This window comes from Notamacropus eugenii, chromosome 1 (genome assembly GCF_028372415.1).
Source record: "Notamacropus eugenii isolate mMacEug1 chromosome 1, mMacEug1.pri_v2, whole genome shotgun sequence".
Lineage (NCBI taxonomy): Eukaryota > Metazoa > Chordata > Mammalia > Diprotodontia > Macropodidae > Notamacropus > Notamacropus eugenii.
The window spans coordinates 40,894,601-40,910,887 of NC_092872.1; the positions used below are offsets into that span (position 1 = coordinate 40,894,601).

General features: G+C 37.3%; 1 protein-coding gene across 2 annotated transcripts in view; it reads left to right on the plus strand.

Annotated features, from left to right (window-relative positions):
- The window catches only part of GLIS3 (GLIS family zinc finger 3), a 592,145-nt gene that overhangs the window by 494,821 nt on the left and 81,037 nt on the right, over nucleotides 1-16,287 (plus strand). The gene's annotated exons all lie outside the window — the stretch shown is intronic.

Consider the following 16,287-nt stretch of genomic DNA (forward strand, 5'->3'; position numbering starts at 1 on the left):
ATCACCTGTCAGGAAGTATCTGTCAATATGTTTCATCATCACTGGTGTGGAATCATGAATTACTATTGTGTTGATCATTTTATAGCTTTCAAAGTTTTCTGCATTTATCATATTGTTATTGTATAAATTGTTCTCCTGGCTCTGCACATTCATTCTTTATCAGTTTATAGAAGTCTTCAAATTGTTCATTTTTATAATATTGAGACCATAGCATAAATTTATTTTCCTGCTTCTTCTCCCTTCACTCTGCATCAGTTCATATAAATCTTTCCAGGTCTCTCTGAAACACATCTGCTTCCACATTTCTTACAGCACAATACACATCACAATTCCATCACATTTACACACCACGGCTCATTCAACCATTCTTTGGTTGATTGGCATCCTTTTAATTCTCCAGCTTTCTGTCATCCCAAAAAGTGCTGCTAAAAATATTTTTATACATATAAGAACTTTTCCTATTTCTTTGATTTCTTTTAGGTATAAGCTTAGCAGTGATATAGCTGCATCAAAGGGCATCTAAGCCTATTTTTTTAGGGGAGACATACTATAAATGGTGCTTCTTCTCTCATTCCTTCAGTCTCACCTTCTCCCTTCTCCCTCCTCCTCAAATAGCTAGCAATTCTCTACAGCATTTTAAGGTTTGTAAAGTGCTTTGCATATATTATCCCATTTAGTTTTCACAATAGCCATGGGGTGGGTAGGTTATAGATATTTTTACTGTCATCCCTACTTCATAAATAAAGAGACTGAGGCAGAAAGAAGCTAAGACTTGCTTGAGGGCCACATAGCTAATAAGTGCCCAAGACAGGATTTGAACTCAGCGTTCCTGGACCTCAGATCTAGAACCTTATTCTCCATGTTACCTAGCAGCCAGGAATCCAGCAATCTGGCAAATGCTGGATCTCTTACTAGGGGATTGACAGCCTTCTATTTTAATCATTTTGATACCTTTCTATGCCACTAAGTCTTTGTGAGTATCTGGGGTTAGGGTTAGGATGAGTAAGAAGGGGGAAGTAGTGTCAGTTAGGATTAGGTATATCATTATTGAAAGAGCACAGCTTGATGCATAAGGGATTGGCAGAAGAAAATTTTAGTAATGTGCCAAGAAGATGATAGCTGTAGTGAAGTGTGTATGTGTGTATTTAAGCAAAATGCCTTTGTTCTGAATTTGAAATATCCTGAATGGCTCTCTCAAAATGCAGTTGTTAATTATATCTGGCATTTCAGCATGTTTCACAATGACCTTTGAAATTCATTTGATGCATATCCAAAATAAAATATTCTCTCTCTTTTTCTCTTCTCTCTCTCTCTCTCTCTCTCTCTCTCTCTCTCTCTCTCTCTCTCTCTCTCTCTCTCTCTCTCTCTCTCTGTTTGTCTCTCTGTCTCTGTCTCTCTCTTTTGTTGAATAATGGGAGAGAAGAAAGTAGAGAGGCAAGCCCCTAAACATGGCTCTCCCAGACATTTCTTCCCTCGCTATAGACCTGCATCCATGACGGGGAAATGTAATCGGGCAGCTAACACAGAAGTTTCCAGCTCTCTGGGGAATAGCTATTTGTACAAGAAGCTGAATATTCATGTAACTTTCCAGGACATCAATACATCCTCATTTTACCTTATTTATTTCAGTTCCCCAGTGAACAGTTGGACTCTTAAGCTAAAAGCTAATAGGCATGTTCTTCAGTTCTGTATCTTCTCTCTAGCTAATAAATGGGTCTCCCTAACACATTTGTTTATCCCCTGCCAAAGCTATCCATCAGGTGACACGTATTTGTTTTCTTTGTCGTAGTTCACAGGAGACAGGTACTATTGTTTGCCATCAATTAGCTTGGGGTCTTGTGGCAGGGATGTATAAGCTGGTGTCATTTCTCTCTGACAGCCACCCAATCCGATTGAAAAGGAATTGTTTCATTATCCACTCATCAGGGCTGCTAGATAATGATACGGCTCCTTGGCAAAATAGAATAAAAAAAGACAGGCAGAGAGAATAGATTTTTAGGAAATGGCAATATTAAAATTATTCATGCCCCAAGGAGGAGAGAAAAAAGATCAGGGGGATGACTGTGGAGCCCGCAAGAAGCTCCTTTTCCATAATAAAGGTAGAATGAGTAATGATGCGCTTCCTGAGTGGAGAGGAAGGCATTCTGAAAAAGAGAACCTACCATAGCCAGAGACAATGGTGAAGTAAGTATTCGCTGAAGAGTCTCTCTAGCTCATCAATTAGCTCCACGATCCAATTTTCCCTCTGAATGACCCTTACAAAATATTTTTCTCTTGCCTATATGTCCTCCACTTTGTGCTCTGAAGTCAGGAGAGAGGTTTCCTCTACAAATCTGAATGGACATGCAGTTGAATGACCTAAATGGGAATAAAAACAGAAGCAGAGCACGGCCAGCCTCAATTTTCCCCTTTCAAGGACCAGAACTTTAATCACACAGCCATTACACTTCATTCCTCTAGGAATATCTTGACAGAAGTTGTTTTTAAATTCAGGAAATTAACCAAGACAGTATCTTTCTGCTTGTAGAGAAACAAACACAAAGAGTGCTGAAAATGTAAAGTACTTCAAGATAAACTAAGCTTGAAGGAGGACAATTGTGTTGACATTTTAGTAACAACCATTTTCACTCCTTAAGGAAGTGCAGTTATGCATGAAAATGACTTGTTATCTTTTTAAACTGAAATGTGTTCTGATTTGTGAGTAGGAAGCTGTGCACTAGTCTTATCTGCCCCCCCAAAAAACCCAGTATTTTAACCCTGTGAGTTTCCCCCTTATCACATCAAGTAGAAAAGCTGGGAGATTTTGTTTCTGTTAAATTTGTAATTTTTCAGAATACATAATTGAGACAGTAACAAAAGCTTGAGAGTCATTCTGGTATAAGGGATGGCAAACTGGCTTTGGAATAAGGCAGAACTAAGTTTAATCTTGGACATATCCTGCCTATATGACCCTAGGCAAGTCACTTAATCACTCAGTGTTGTAAATTGGCCAGCTGGTGGTGATCAGCATTGGTAGAGGGAGTTTCCTTACCTGGAATTCCCTGTACCAATGAAATCACAGTTCTTTTTATTTTTTGTTCTTAATAGTTCACATTTCTACGTAATGTTGGTTAAGACCCTTAGCTTTCCTAGGATTCATTTTTTTTCAACATTAAAATGAGTGGTTGAACTAGTTGTACCTCTTACTTCTAGAGTTATGATTCTGTATATCCTCTTAAAGCCTAGAAAACACTTTCTAGCTATCATCTTATTTTATCTTCATAGTCCTTTATATATTTAATATAATTGATATATATATTGAATACATTTATAATATGTTATGTATATATATGTATACACAGACACATATATATGGATAAAACTTTTCATTTACATATGTCATCTCATTTGCCTGCATAATAACCTTGTGAGGTATATGCCATCATTATTTCCCATTCTACAGAGGAAACTAAAACTTAGAGGAATTTACTTGCCCAGGATCACCTACATAGCAAATGTCAGAATTGGCATTCTATCTCATGTCTTCCTGACACCAGGTCTAACATTTGGACACTCTGCCGCCATGTCCCACCATTCCAAGGAGGCCATCTTATCACCAAACAACAGGTCATCAGATAATAAAAGCTAGAAGCTGGGATCCGAATAAGTGAGGGGACTTGTCTCAGGAGCATAGAGCAGGAACTCAGTCCTGGAATCAGACTTCAAATCCAGTTCTCTTTTCACCATACCACACCATCCAGTGACTGGCCCTTAATTAAATATCCATTTCTTGACAATGGCAGAAGGGCTAAAAGTGTCATCATGCAGCCTAGAGTTCAGAGCTCAAAGAGTACTCAGAATATTTAGCACAACCATTTATTTTATAAATGGGAGAGATCTAGTGAGCTTAAGTCACTAGGTCATAAAGAAGAAAAATAGCAAAGGCAGACTTTGAACCCAGATCTGCTGGTCTGATATGTATTCCCTTCTGTTTTATTAACCTATGATCAAATTTCTGTTTTCCTCTTTCTGTCTTCCTCTGTCTCAGTTTGGAACGCTTTGTCTCTATCTCTATAGCTTTCTTCCTCTCTTTTCCTTCTGTTCCTGCAGCAGATAAATTTTGCTTCATAAATCTTCCAAATCATTAGAGACCCGTGAAATAAATGCTATGCTACTCTAAAAAGGGTTAATTCACCTCCCATGAGTAATAATTATATCTCTCCTGATTCATTATTGCAGTGGATCTAAAATATGAAATGGGATCCTAATTTTTAGCACATTCCCTTTAAATGGCTTCTCCAAATGCATATTTATAATTGAAGCTTGGTAGATGCAAACCCAGTAAATCCCTTCTCTCCTGCATTATTGACAGAGTGGAAAACATTTCAGCTGTAAATTCTGCTGCATGAATTTACTAAAGGACAGTTTCTCTTCTAATTGCTCATTAATAACTCCTTGTCCATCCCTCAGATCAATATGCCCCTGATGTACACTTGAAATTTTATTGAGAAACAGGCACATTTCCTACTAAGCCGCCTGTTAGTGGGAATCAAGTCATTTACTAAATGTCTTGCTTATGTTTGATAGCTGGACAATTGCCATTTTAAATACTAGAACCATTTTTAAGGTGTAAAGGCAGAAATGGACAAATATTATACATGATTAGTTGATAGTTAAATGGTTAACCTACTGTTGCATGTTATGTGTGATATTTTCATTTAAATGTGCCAATTCCCAGGACTCAGATTCTCTATGTTGCCAATGGAACATGAATAACATTGGAACAAAAGCTTTTTGATGATCAGTTTCATTTAAAGATACATCATTCTCTGCCCTAGCAATGACTATCTTGTTTTCACCTTTACAGGCAAATCCTATGAGTTCTGTATATTTATTATAAAGTGATAGAGCAAATGAAAAATAGTTTCTTCTTTTCAATAGTAAATTTGAATTGGTTACTCACCTCTTTGTTTATATATTTTAATTAGGAAGAAAGAATATAAAATAATATCACAAAATTTCTTCTGTCTTCCTATGACCATATGAAAAATTTACCTACTTCAGAAGTCAAGAATCTTTGATTTTACAGGCATGATTCCCTCCATGAACTCAAATCAGAACTCCTCCAAACCTTCATAATAGTTTCAGGAGTTGATGAGGTTGAAAAAAAAATCACTTTATGGACATCAGTATTACAAAAAGGTGAGAGTATCCAGGAAGCATGGGTACCAAAATGTTGCAGAGAGATCAAGGATAAGGATAGAGATGTAGTAGTTAATGTTTAACTACTGGCTCCTGGAAGGGGGTGGGCATATATCTACAACATGCTTTAAAGTTTAATCAGCATTAGTAACATTTTTTTTCCATTATACTGTCCACTCTAATTAACAAAACAATATATCAAGCCCAGATCTGTAGTGTTTTCTGATTTCTGAGGTGTAAATGCTCACCCTGAAAGTTTAACAATTGACTTTTCTGAGTCAGTTTGAGCTGTCTCCAGGACACTCCTGGACAAGGATTGATAGAAGGGATTTTTACCCCAACTGCAACTAGACTGACTAGATCGGTCACTTAAGAGATTGTTGATTACTTTGCACACAGGAGTTTCAGTTGAGTGATGAGATAAAAAGAAAAACAGCTTGTAGGGAGTTAAGAATGTGAAAGAAGAAATGGAGGCACTAAATATGGATGGATTTTTCGAAGACTTTGGCTAAGAAAGAGAGAAGATCTATGGGATGTTAGTGGTTTAGTGAAGAATTTTTCAAGGACAGAGACAGTTGTTTCTGTTTGTACACGATGAGGAAGGAACTAGTAAAAAGGGATTGAAGATTGAGGGAGGGAAGCAATCTGTTGGAAGACAGGAGGGAGTTTGAAAATGAATGCAGATGTACTAGTGAGGTAAAATGGAGATGAACTGGCCACCTCTTCATCAGAGGCAGTACTAAAAGAATAAATGGTGGGGAGTTACGTCAATGAGTTGTGAGATGAGGAAGAGCAAAGAGGGAGTATTGCTAGTCTATCAGTAACTAAGTCTAGTATGCCTAGCGTAACTAAATAGTTTATTACCAAATGGTCCATATGTAAAGGCTTTCCAACTTGGTGGGAATTTTCAGAGCCTGAACTTCATTAGTCTTGCAAAACCCAGAGAAATCTCCTTGCTTCTGTAAGGACTCACAGATTGTTAGAATGGGCAACAACCTTAAGAAATTTTTCTATACTGTCATCCAATCTCTGCTTAAAAATCTTTACTGAGTACCCCAGCTGGGCATTGTTGGAATGCCTCTGGTTACTTTATTAGCTATGTATTTGATTTTTACATATATATATGTATGTATGTATGTATGTATGTATGTATGTATGTATGTATGTATGTATGTATTGCTAAAATTTTCCTGTTTGTAAATTCCACCCATTACTCCTCATTCTGTTTTCTAGGGTCAAGCAGAAGAAGCCTAGTTCTTTTTCCAGTTAATAGCCTTCAAACACTTGAAGATGGTTATCTGACTTTCCTAAAGGTCTTATCTTCTCCAGACTAAACATGCCCAGCACTTTCACTCAATTCATATATGACACAACCTCAAGGCTGCTCATCTTCCTGGTTGCCCTCTTCTGGATACTCTCCAATTATCAACATCTTTCCTAAAATCAGTACCCAGAACTGAATGTAGTATTTCAGAATGTAGTATTTCAGATCAGGGCCAACCAAATGCAGAGGAAGTGTCACCTCTCTTGCTCCATTGACTGTCCCTCTCTTAATGCAGCTTGAGATCACATTAGTATTTTTTTGACTATCTTATCCCACCATTGATCCATCTGGTGCTTGCAATCCGTTACCTTCCCCAATTCTCTTTCTGAGGAATGGCTATCAAGCCATGCCTTCCCTATCTTGTGCTTGGGAAGTTGATTTTAAGAACCCTTTTATTCTTCTTAACCCCACCATAAAATAACATTCATCACCATGACAGCCACAACCCCTCCTGGATCCAGAGTACAATTTATCCTCAGTTTGTTCTACTTCATGCTGAAATAGCCCTAAAGATTGGTATTCAGCATAGTATTTCCTTTCATTGACACTATAAGGCAATTGTTAGTTTGTTTTTTAACTTAGGAACGGAGAGAGCTATCCATTGCATCCAAAGCCACTTGAGTCACATAAAGGAACCAATCTTAAATGCGGTGGTCTCCATATCTAAGCAGATATTTTTATATTTCAAGGATTGGTGATCTCATCAAAGTTTAACAATTGAGAAAGGTTGAAAGAACTGAGAATATTTAGCCTAGGGAAAAGAATTTTCAGGGGGCAGATGATATATGTCTTCAAATATTGGAAGGGCTTGTCATGTGGAAGAGGAATCTGATTTGTTCTAGTTATAATGTTTTAAAAATATTTATTTTATCTTTAATTTGTGGAATAAAACAAACATTTACATGACATAGTATTAAAAAAAGATGATTGCGCATGTAATTATAAATGTAATTATGTACAACTTGATATTCCTTTCAAATGTATAATAAAATTATCATTTTTTTCTTCCCTCCCCTTAACCCCCCAGCAGTGGTTACCATTAGATACAAATATATGTTTGTGTATATGTATATGTTCATACATATACATATGCACATACATACATACATATACATGTGTGTATGTGTGTATATAAAATCCTTCTATACATACTTCTACTCATCATCTCTTTTTCTGGATGTACAGAGCATCTTCACTTTTTTTAGTTAATTTAAATATTTGTAATAGTCAAAATGATCAAGTTTTCTTAAAATAATATTGTCGTTACTGGTAGAACTGAAGGGCAAAACCAGGACCAACAGGTAGAAGTTGCAAAGAAGACAAATTAGCTTTGATGTTATTTAACAACAAACAAACAGAACAAAAGTGAAAAACTTCTTAACATTAAAACTATCTGAGAGTAGAATGGACTGCCTGAAAAGGTGGTGGGGTTCCCCGTCCTTGGAGGTCCTCACATAGAAGCTGGAAGGCCACTTGTCAGGAATGATATACTAGAGATTCCTTTGTTGGATCTGGGTGGCATTGGATAATCACATAATACTTTGTGACACTGAGAACTTCTTCCTCTTGGGTAGATCTCAACCCACATACATCTCCCCTCATCTTGGGTGAGAAGATGCTCATGTCTTTGCATAAATCCTCTATAGAGGATCCACCCAAGGCACTGAATGGTTATTAATAATAGTTGGCTTTATAACTGCTAATTGGGCATGTTGTATTGGAGATTCCTTTAGTGTTTAGGTTGAACCAAATGACTACTCAGATCCCTTTCAGCTCTCAAATTTGGTGATTCTGTAAGATTTATATAAGATTTTCTACTCATATAACATAACATTATCTTACAACAATCCTGTGAGATAGGTGCTATTACTATCCCCATTTTATAGATATCCCCATTTTACAGGCATCTGAAAAAGACTTGGACAGATTTTTTCTTGGTCAGAAGTACTAAGTGTAGCAGGGTTACTTCTACTATTTTCCTCAGGAGGAGACAATAAATAAGTAAGAACTTCCATAATCCAAAACTGCTAGAAAAAAGTCCTGAATGTCAGGGGAGTGATCTTACAGTCCCTAGTTTAAAGCAAAGGATCGATATAGTAATCCAGATCCAATTACTAATTTTTTCTTCCTTGGGAATTTCAACATCTCATAATCACAAAAGAAATAAGACTTTCCAATATTTTCATCTACCATGCCTAATCAATTACTCCATTTGCCACTCACTGCCCATGTCGCAAGGTGACTTAAAAGACTTTTCCCAGCTAAGAAAATGGCAATGACCCTGTAGTAACACTAAACAATGAATGCTAACCCCTTTGGACATCATACTGACACTCAAGGTTTTCATCAATTCAAGCTTACTAAGAATTTTTTGCACCCTGGAGAAATAGGCACAGCTCTGGGCTATTACTCAAGAGGTGTTGTGTACCTCATTGCAATGTATTTAGTATATTAAATGGCATAGTTAATTAGAAAGATGTGACAATAATCTAGGCAATCAAGGGCATGATGGATATTTAATAGTTATATTAGTGCTTTTTCACCTTGAGATAGAAAATTGCCTTCTCCTAAGCTGAGTTTTCTCTGACGTGTGCACTTTGGGGAGGTAGCGGATGCCAAATTTGGGCACAGTAGCTAAGAAGTGGTGATATTGACAGATGTTCTAATAAGCTGGCATTCAGGATTGCTTCCTAGGATGTTTGAATATGAAGCTTAATTCAATTTAGACAAACAAATACAACGAACATTTAAGGGCCTGCTGTGTGCAGAGGGCTGTTCTACAAGCTTGGCAAAATACAAAAGTTATATGATAATTAAAGTGATAAAAATAGTCCTCTAATGAACTATGTTTCCATTGGTGTTGGGCTCTCCCTGTTACCTCTGCAAACTGCAGTCCCTCTAAGTCTTAAGAGAGTCTTTTTGAATGGCTTTTGTCAAAGGTTCATCACCCCATGGCTACTCTGGTGGCAGCCCTCTTTAAAATGACTAGGTCATTTTGACTATTATAAGTAACCAAATTAATTACAAAGGACATATGAAGGAAGACACTATCTACATACAGAGAAAGAACTGATGAATAGAAATATACGTAGAATGATTTTACACATATATACACACTCATATCTGTGTCTAATGGTAGCCATCTTCAGAGTGAAGGGGAGGAAAGAAAAAAAGGAAAAAAATTACATGATAAATTTATTATATATTTAAGAGGAATAGCAAGTTGTACATAACAGACATGCAGTTTCACATTTTTATGTTATGGAAATGCTCATTTTATCCCATAAGAATTAAATTAATAAAATTTTAAAATAAAAAAATTTAAAAATTAAATTAAAAATTTATTAAAAAAAAATTTAAGATAAAATGAATTTTTAAAAATAAAATAAAAATAAATGCCCTATGTTGAACCTTATATAGTATACAAGAAGTGAGACTATAACTGACCCCTAGCACACAATTCCTTTCCAACTGTAGGGATTTTAAGATTTAGTGTTCTACTGGAACTGTCTTTGAAGGGGGGTCACAGGACGCCTTTAGTGCAAGAAGAAAAAGAATATAGTATGTAATGATAATAATAGTAGCTCACATTTTTATAGTGCATTAAGATTTACAAAACTTATATTCAGGTTATGGTCTCATAGAAGAATAAAGCATATGCTAGATAATTAGAAAATTAATGAATTATGAAAAAACATAAATGCTGGGGATATGAGTATTTAAAAAAGAGAAAGTTCTTTTCCTTAAGGACTTTACATTTTTATAGAAGACAACATAGTGGAGTGGTGACCAGGAAGATATGTTTTATTTGGGGGAGATAAAAAAGGGAGAAGAAAGACTAGATTACATATGATCAATTTGTTCATAAGCTTAAATGTTGTTCAAAAAAGCTAGAACTTTTAAATCAGCCGATAAACAATATTAACCACCTGCTATGTGCCTACATATCATACAAGATGCTAAGGATAAAAACAGAAATGAAATACTACCTACCCCTAAGGAGTTTATATTCTATTGGAGGAGACAACGTGCATATGCACTGGGTCCCATTCTATACTGTGATGTAATGATAATAATGACAGCTCACATTTCTATAGCATATTAAGATTTATCAAACTTTGGTGAGGGATGAAGCATATTTGCCCAGATAAATATAGTATAAATGAATTAATAAATGAAAATGGATGAGAAAAACACAAATGCTAGGGATTTGAGTATTTAACTAAGAGATAGTCCTTGGCCACAGAAAGTTTACATTTTAAAAGAAGACAACATACTGGAGTGGTAATGAGGGAAGTGTGCCCACTCTGTAGTACCAGCAGCTGCGAAGAGAATGGCAAAGATCAAGGACTCATTTGAGTAAATTCTGATTGCTACTCATGCCATCGCCAAAATATAATGATTAAAAATTAATATATGGGAGAATTTATATATTAATTATTAATTAATTATTATAATTATATATATAAATTGATATAGGAGAAGATGATATTCCACTCTGAATGTTAGCCAGCTCCTGCCACTTCCTGATCATCATGACATCTATGGGAAAATGGGAGACAACAGGAAAAAATAGTCTCAAATCAGGAGAGAAAAAGGTTAAAATCCTGTCTTTGGTGCTTACTAGATCTTGACTATGACCTGGTCACTTATGATGCCTCAGTCTCCATGTTTTTATCTGTAAAATGAGACTAACGCTAGCTATAACAACTACATCAAACGGCTGTTATAAGAATCAAATAAGATATTGTATACAAGTTTTCTTGCAAATATTAAAGCCCTACGTGCATATCTGAGACCAGGAAAATGCCTAATTCAATTAGACTAAAATTTCCTGACATTATCCTTTTCTCTTCCCTGGATATTTGCATTATTAATAAGGGGATTAATAAGGGGAAAGAGATTGCTTAACCAAAGCAGCTTCAAATGATAGAGCTTGAGAAGAGAACTTTCGTTAGATTTGTCATCTTGAGAGATTTTTGGTATCTTTGCAGAAAGCAGTTTCAGTTAAGTGATGAGGTGAGGAGCCAGTTTTCAGAGGTGTAAGAAAAGAGAGAGTGGAAAAAAAGTAGAGGCATGATGTATAGATGGTTTTTTTAAGGAACTTGACTAATAAAGGAAAGAGAGGTATAGAAGCATAGATGGTATGGATGGTAGGCTCTGGTGAGGATTTTTTTTAAGGCTTAGGGAAATATATACATCAAGGAAGAAATATGAGATAGGGAGAGACTGAAGACTATAGGGAGAGGGAATGATAATGAGGGCAATCTGTTAGAGAAGAGAGGAGGAGATGGAATTGAAGGAAGACATGATTGAGAGGATATCAAGGTATTGTGAGATGAGGAAAGGAGATGATGTTCTAAGTTTAATAGCCTCTGAAGGCACACAGTCCAAAACTAAGCCCATATTTGAAGGCTTTGCAGATAGGTAAAAACTTCCAGAGATTGTACCTTATTATAATGGCCTTCTATCTCCCAGCGTCACCTCCCTGATATGATGTATGAAGCATCATAGAACTGGAAGAAGCTCCAGTGGCCAAAAGTTCAACCCATATCTGACAAAGAACTCCTTTTATGATATTATTCACTGTTTACAATTTCATTTAGTCTCTGGCTGAAAATTTCTTCTGAGTACCCTTAAGAGTTTGATACTGTGATCGTAGGGTAACAGATGTGTTTTGGAGCTGGGCATCCATCATCAGGGCTTTTTGAATTGTACCAGTAGTACCAACAAGTAGCCCTGACAGGGGTGGGACCTCATAGACTATAGGGCTCTAGCCACAAAATGCACCAAACATCTACCACATTTCATTTCCAAAGCAAAATATGCTGTTCTGCATCACCCTTCTCCTCCCCCCCCCCCCAACTGTGCCAATCTCTCTGCCTTCCCCAGCCCGAGGTCACCATCTTTTCTTCATTAGCTAGAGATGTCTAGGGAGGAGCCGCGGTAAATTTTATTTGCTGGTCTATAAACTCTAACAGCAATTTCTTTCCTTTGCTATGATCATTACCCATATGCCCCAAGCTTCATAAGTGAGGAGTATATTCAGTCATTACTATTTTAAAAGTGCCTAGAAGAGTTCACAGTTTCTTTGTATGTAAGGGGGAAAATGTTTACAAAGTGTCTTTGTGACCTCTTATTCTTCCATTAGAATATGGAGTAGTGCATGAGCCCAAGCCCCAGCTTTTCAAATCCTAATATTCATGCTACTGCCACAATCATTCCAAACAGCCTGCTCCCCTGGGTGAAATTATTATTTGGAATAAAAGCCGAGTTCTGGCTCCCTAAGCGAGTATAGCAATAAACGAGGGTAGTGATTCATAGGGCAACTCTCGTGTGTTTGCAAATGTGCAACTTTTATTGAGACTGACGCAGAGAACAGAAGCCCTACATTACCTTTTCTAGCTGGCAAGCATTTGCCAGCCTGCTTCAAAACCTTTTGTAGTTGGGTGGAGAGGTGGGAGTAGTGGTGGTGGTGATGGTGGTGGTGGTGACAGTGGTGGTTAAATTGCTGCGGGAGGGTGGAAGTAGGCAGTGGTATACAGGACAGAATTAGACCTACAAAAGGCAGCAATAAAATCTATGGAATTAAGTTATCCTAATATCAGTAGTTTCTGAAGAGAAAGGTAGTACCTGCATTTTAATGGGACCCTTTAAGTGAAAGAGTTATGGTCTCATTAAGAGTACAGAACAGGAATTTGTATTAAGCAGTTTATTGCCAAGGGCTTGTATCTGTCTGTTTTGTGCCTGGACTTGGGAGATGGGAGTACTAATTTATCAATAGAATTTCCACACACTCTTTCCCTTTTAATTCCCTTATTTCTCTCAAAGATCTCATTCTTCCACTTTCTACCTTGGATACACTAGAAGGCAGTTCTCATAATTGTCATTGTCCAGGAAATTTTACTTCTCTGACTGAAGACTAGGTTCTGAAAAATTCAAAAATCTCCCTTCCTCCACAAAGGAATTGAATTTGGAAATGTTTTTACCTTCTCAGACCAAGTACAAGCATATATCTACCTCTTTCACATGCTTCTGCTGCAAGTTACTATCAATTGTTTCTGGGGGTGGGAAGGAAACTTCACACATTCCTAGGTTCCTCTTCTTCCTGAACACTTGTCTATTTCCTCAAAAATATACCAAGGCTTTGTTAAAACATGACTTCTTTGTATCCCGAACATGACTTTTTTGTCCATACATGTGCATAGATAACTATATGCACACAGATATGTATACACATATTTAATCATATACACAGCATGTAAATGCATGGCTAGTCAGAGACAGCCTAGTGGAGAGGAAGACATAGAGTAAATATGGAATGGAAGATCTGGATTCATGACCCACATTATCTTCTTTACTAGCTACAAGACCTTGGGCAATCACTTAATGTCTTTTTCTCACTCTCAGTCTCTTCATCTCCAACTAGGTTGCACATTTTCAAAAGCCTCTTTTAGCTTTAAATCCTATGAGCACTTGAATGAATTCTTAAGGAACAGAAATAAACAGACCATCTAGCATCATGTTACCTATCACGAAAGTGGTAATTAGATGTAACTCTGCCTGGCACAAATTCAATATGGTGGAAGGGTAATGGTGGCATCGTTAAGGACAGTCTGACTATGTGTATAGTTGTGACAGGAGGCAGGGAAGGGAGGAGAGGGAGAAAATAATCAAGTGCCTGCTTTGTGCCAGCCACTCTGCTAAGGCTGTTTGATGGATATTTTCTCATTTGATCCTTACAACAACTCTGCAAGGGATGGGCTATTATTATCCCCATTTTACAGTGGAGGAAACTGTAGCATATTTGAGGTATGAGTTTGAACTCCATAAAGTGATTCCATAGAATTTGAAAGAGGGAACTGGAAGACAGAAGTCATAAAGACAGGACTTCAAGTATGGTGGCAGCAGCCATGGCATTTAGATCCTAGGTCACCAGAAAACTAAGAGAAGAAATATAGAGACTGTGGTTCCTAAGAAAAGGAAATGTACCCCTATGGCATTAGCACACCATGGGAGAGTCCTGTTTTCCCTATGTAATTCACGGATGTATGTTAGCAGCAGATGTTAGATTCCCTGAGAATTGGGAGGATAAGGTCATGATAAGAGTATGCGATTAGAAATAATTGGAGGAACTCAAGGTAGGGAACTCTCCTGGAAAGAAAGCACATGGTCCAATATATGATCCAAGTTATGGAATCATACTAGAAATAGTAGGAGTTACTGAGTTCAACCCCTTAATTTGCTAAGTGAACAAACTGAGGCCCAGAATAATTAAATGTCTTCACACAAGAAGTGGTGGAAACAAGATTGAAACTTAGGTACTAAAACGCTAAATCTATCTCTCTACTATACTACAGATCACACACTTTGAAGGTAAGACAGTCTCTTAGTGAAAGACAGCCTATCAGGGATGTGCTGATAAATGTTTGATGAACAAGGAGAAATGTTCACAGGACACTTTTCATTTTCATCTACATTATTAATATTAACACTCAAATCTAGGTAGTCAACAAAACAAATCAAACCTTAATTTGGTGAGTGTGCCAATTTCTGAGATGCAAATGCTCACCATGTAAATTTAACAATCGGCTTTCCTGAGCTGGTTCAAGATGACCCCAGCATACCCTTGTCTCAGGATAGTGAGATCTCTGCTGGGTACTTTGGGCACATTGACAGACTCTTCCCTGACAGGCTCCAAAAGGGACAAGCAAGGATTTCTTGTGTAGCTTTGTAACAGTTAGCCAGGACTAGGTTTCAAGCCTTGGGGTACATTCCACTACAGAAGATTAGCATGTCAATCAGTCAGTAAATTGTGAGTGCCTCCCCCCACCCCCCCACACGAAATGACCGAACATTTATTTCATAGATATTTCCTACATACTTCGATATATGCACATTGTTTCCCCCAACAGAATTTATGCTACTTAGAAAGTATAAACTATTCTGGTTTTGCTTTTGTATCTTCAGAGCTTGGTTCAGTATATAGCACATATTAGGTGCTTATTCGGTGCTTATTGAGTGATTAATTGATTATAGGAGCTAGGATTAGATCAAGGGCTCTTCATCTGGGCCTATCAACCTCCCAGGGGTTTGTGAATGGAAAACATTAAATTCTTTTTTTTTCACTATAATTGGTTTCCTTTATAATCCCAAGTATTTTGTCTTATGGTTTTTAAAACCATTGCCAGACTGACAAAGAGATCTGTAACACCAAAAGCAGTTGAGAATTCTTGGACTAGATGGCCTATGGTGCCATCTCCAGCTCTAGCGTTCTATGAATTGAAAAAAGCTAGCGCCCATTGCTTTGAATCACCACCTCTAGTTAGTCTGAGTTCCAGGAAGTGCATTTGAACAATATTGAGACATGGAATACAACCAGGGCTGTGCCATCCCTCACTGTCCCCCAAGGACCCTAATACCAATGATATGGTAAGAAGAATCAGAAATGAATATACTAACTTATTGTCATGCTTGCAAAACTGAAGGATGAAAAGATAGAGGACCACCAGTGGAAACGTTAGAAGCTTGTTACGGAAGGCAATTCCATCCTGTTCATACAAGGTCTTTGTAGGAAAGGGTGGTGCTTGAAGGACAAGCCAGAAAGGCAGTGCCCAGCCTAGAGCAGGCTGAGGAGCTCTTGGCTGCAGTGGCAATGAAGAAAGTGTTAGCCAGCCAACTGCCTGACTATTATTAATAGGTGGACCCCACTCCGATGAGTTAAAACAAAACCTGTGTCTATTCAGCAAATGAATTGGACCAGCTTTCCATCCCCCATCCCA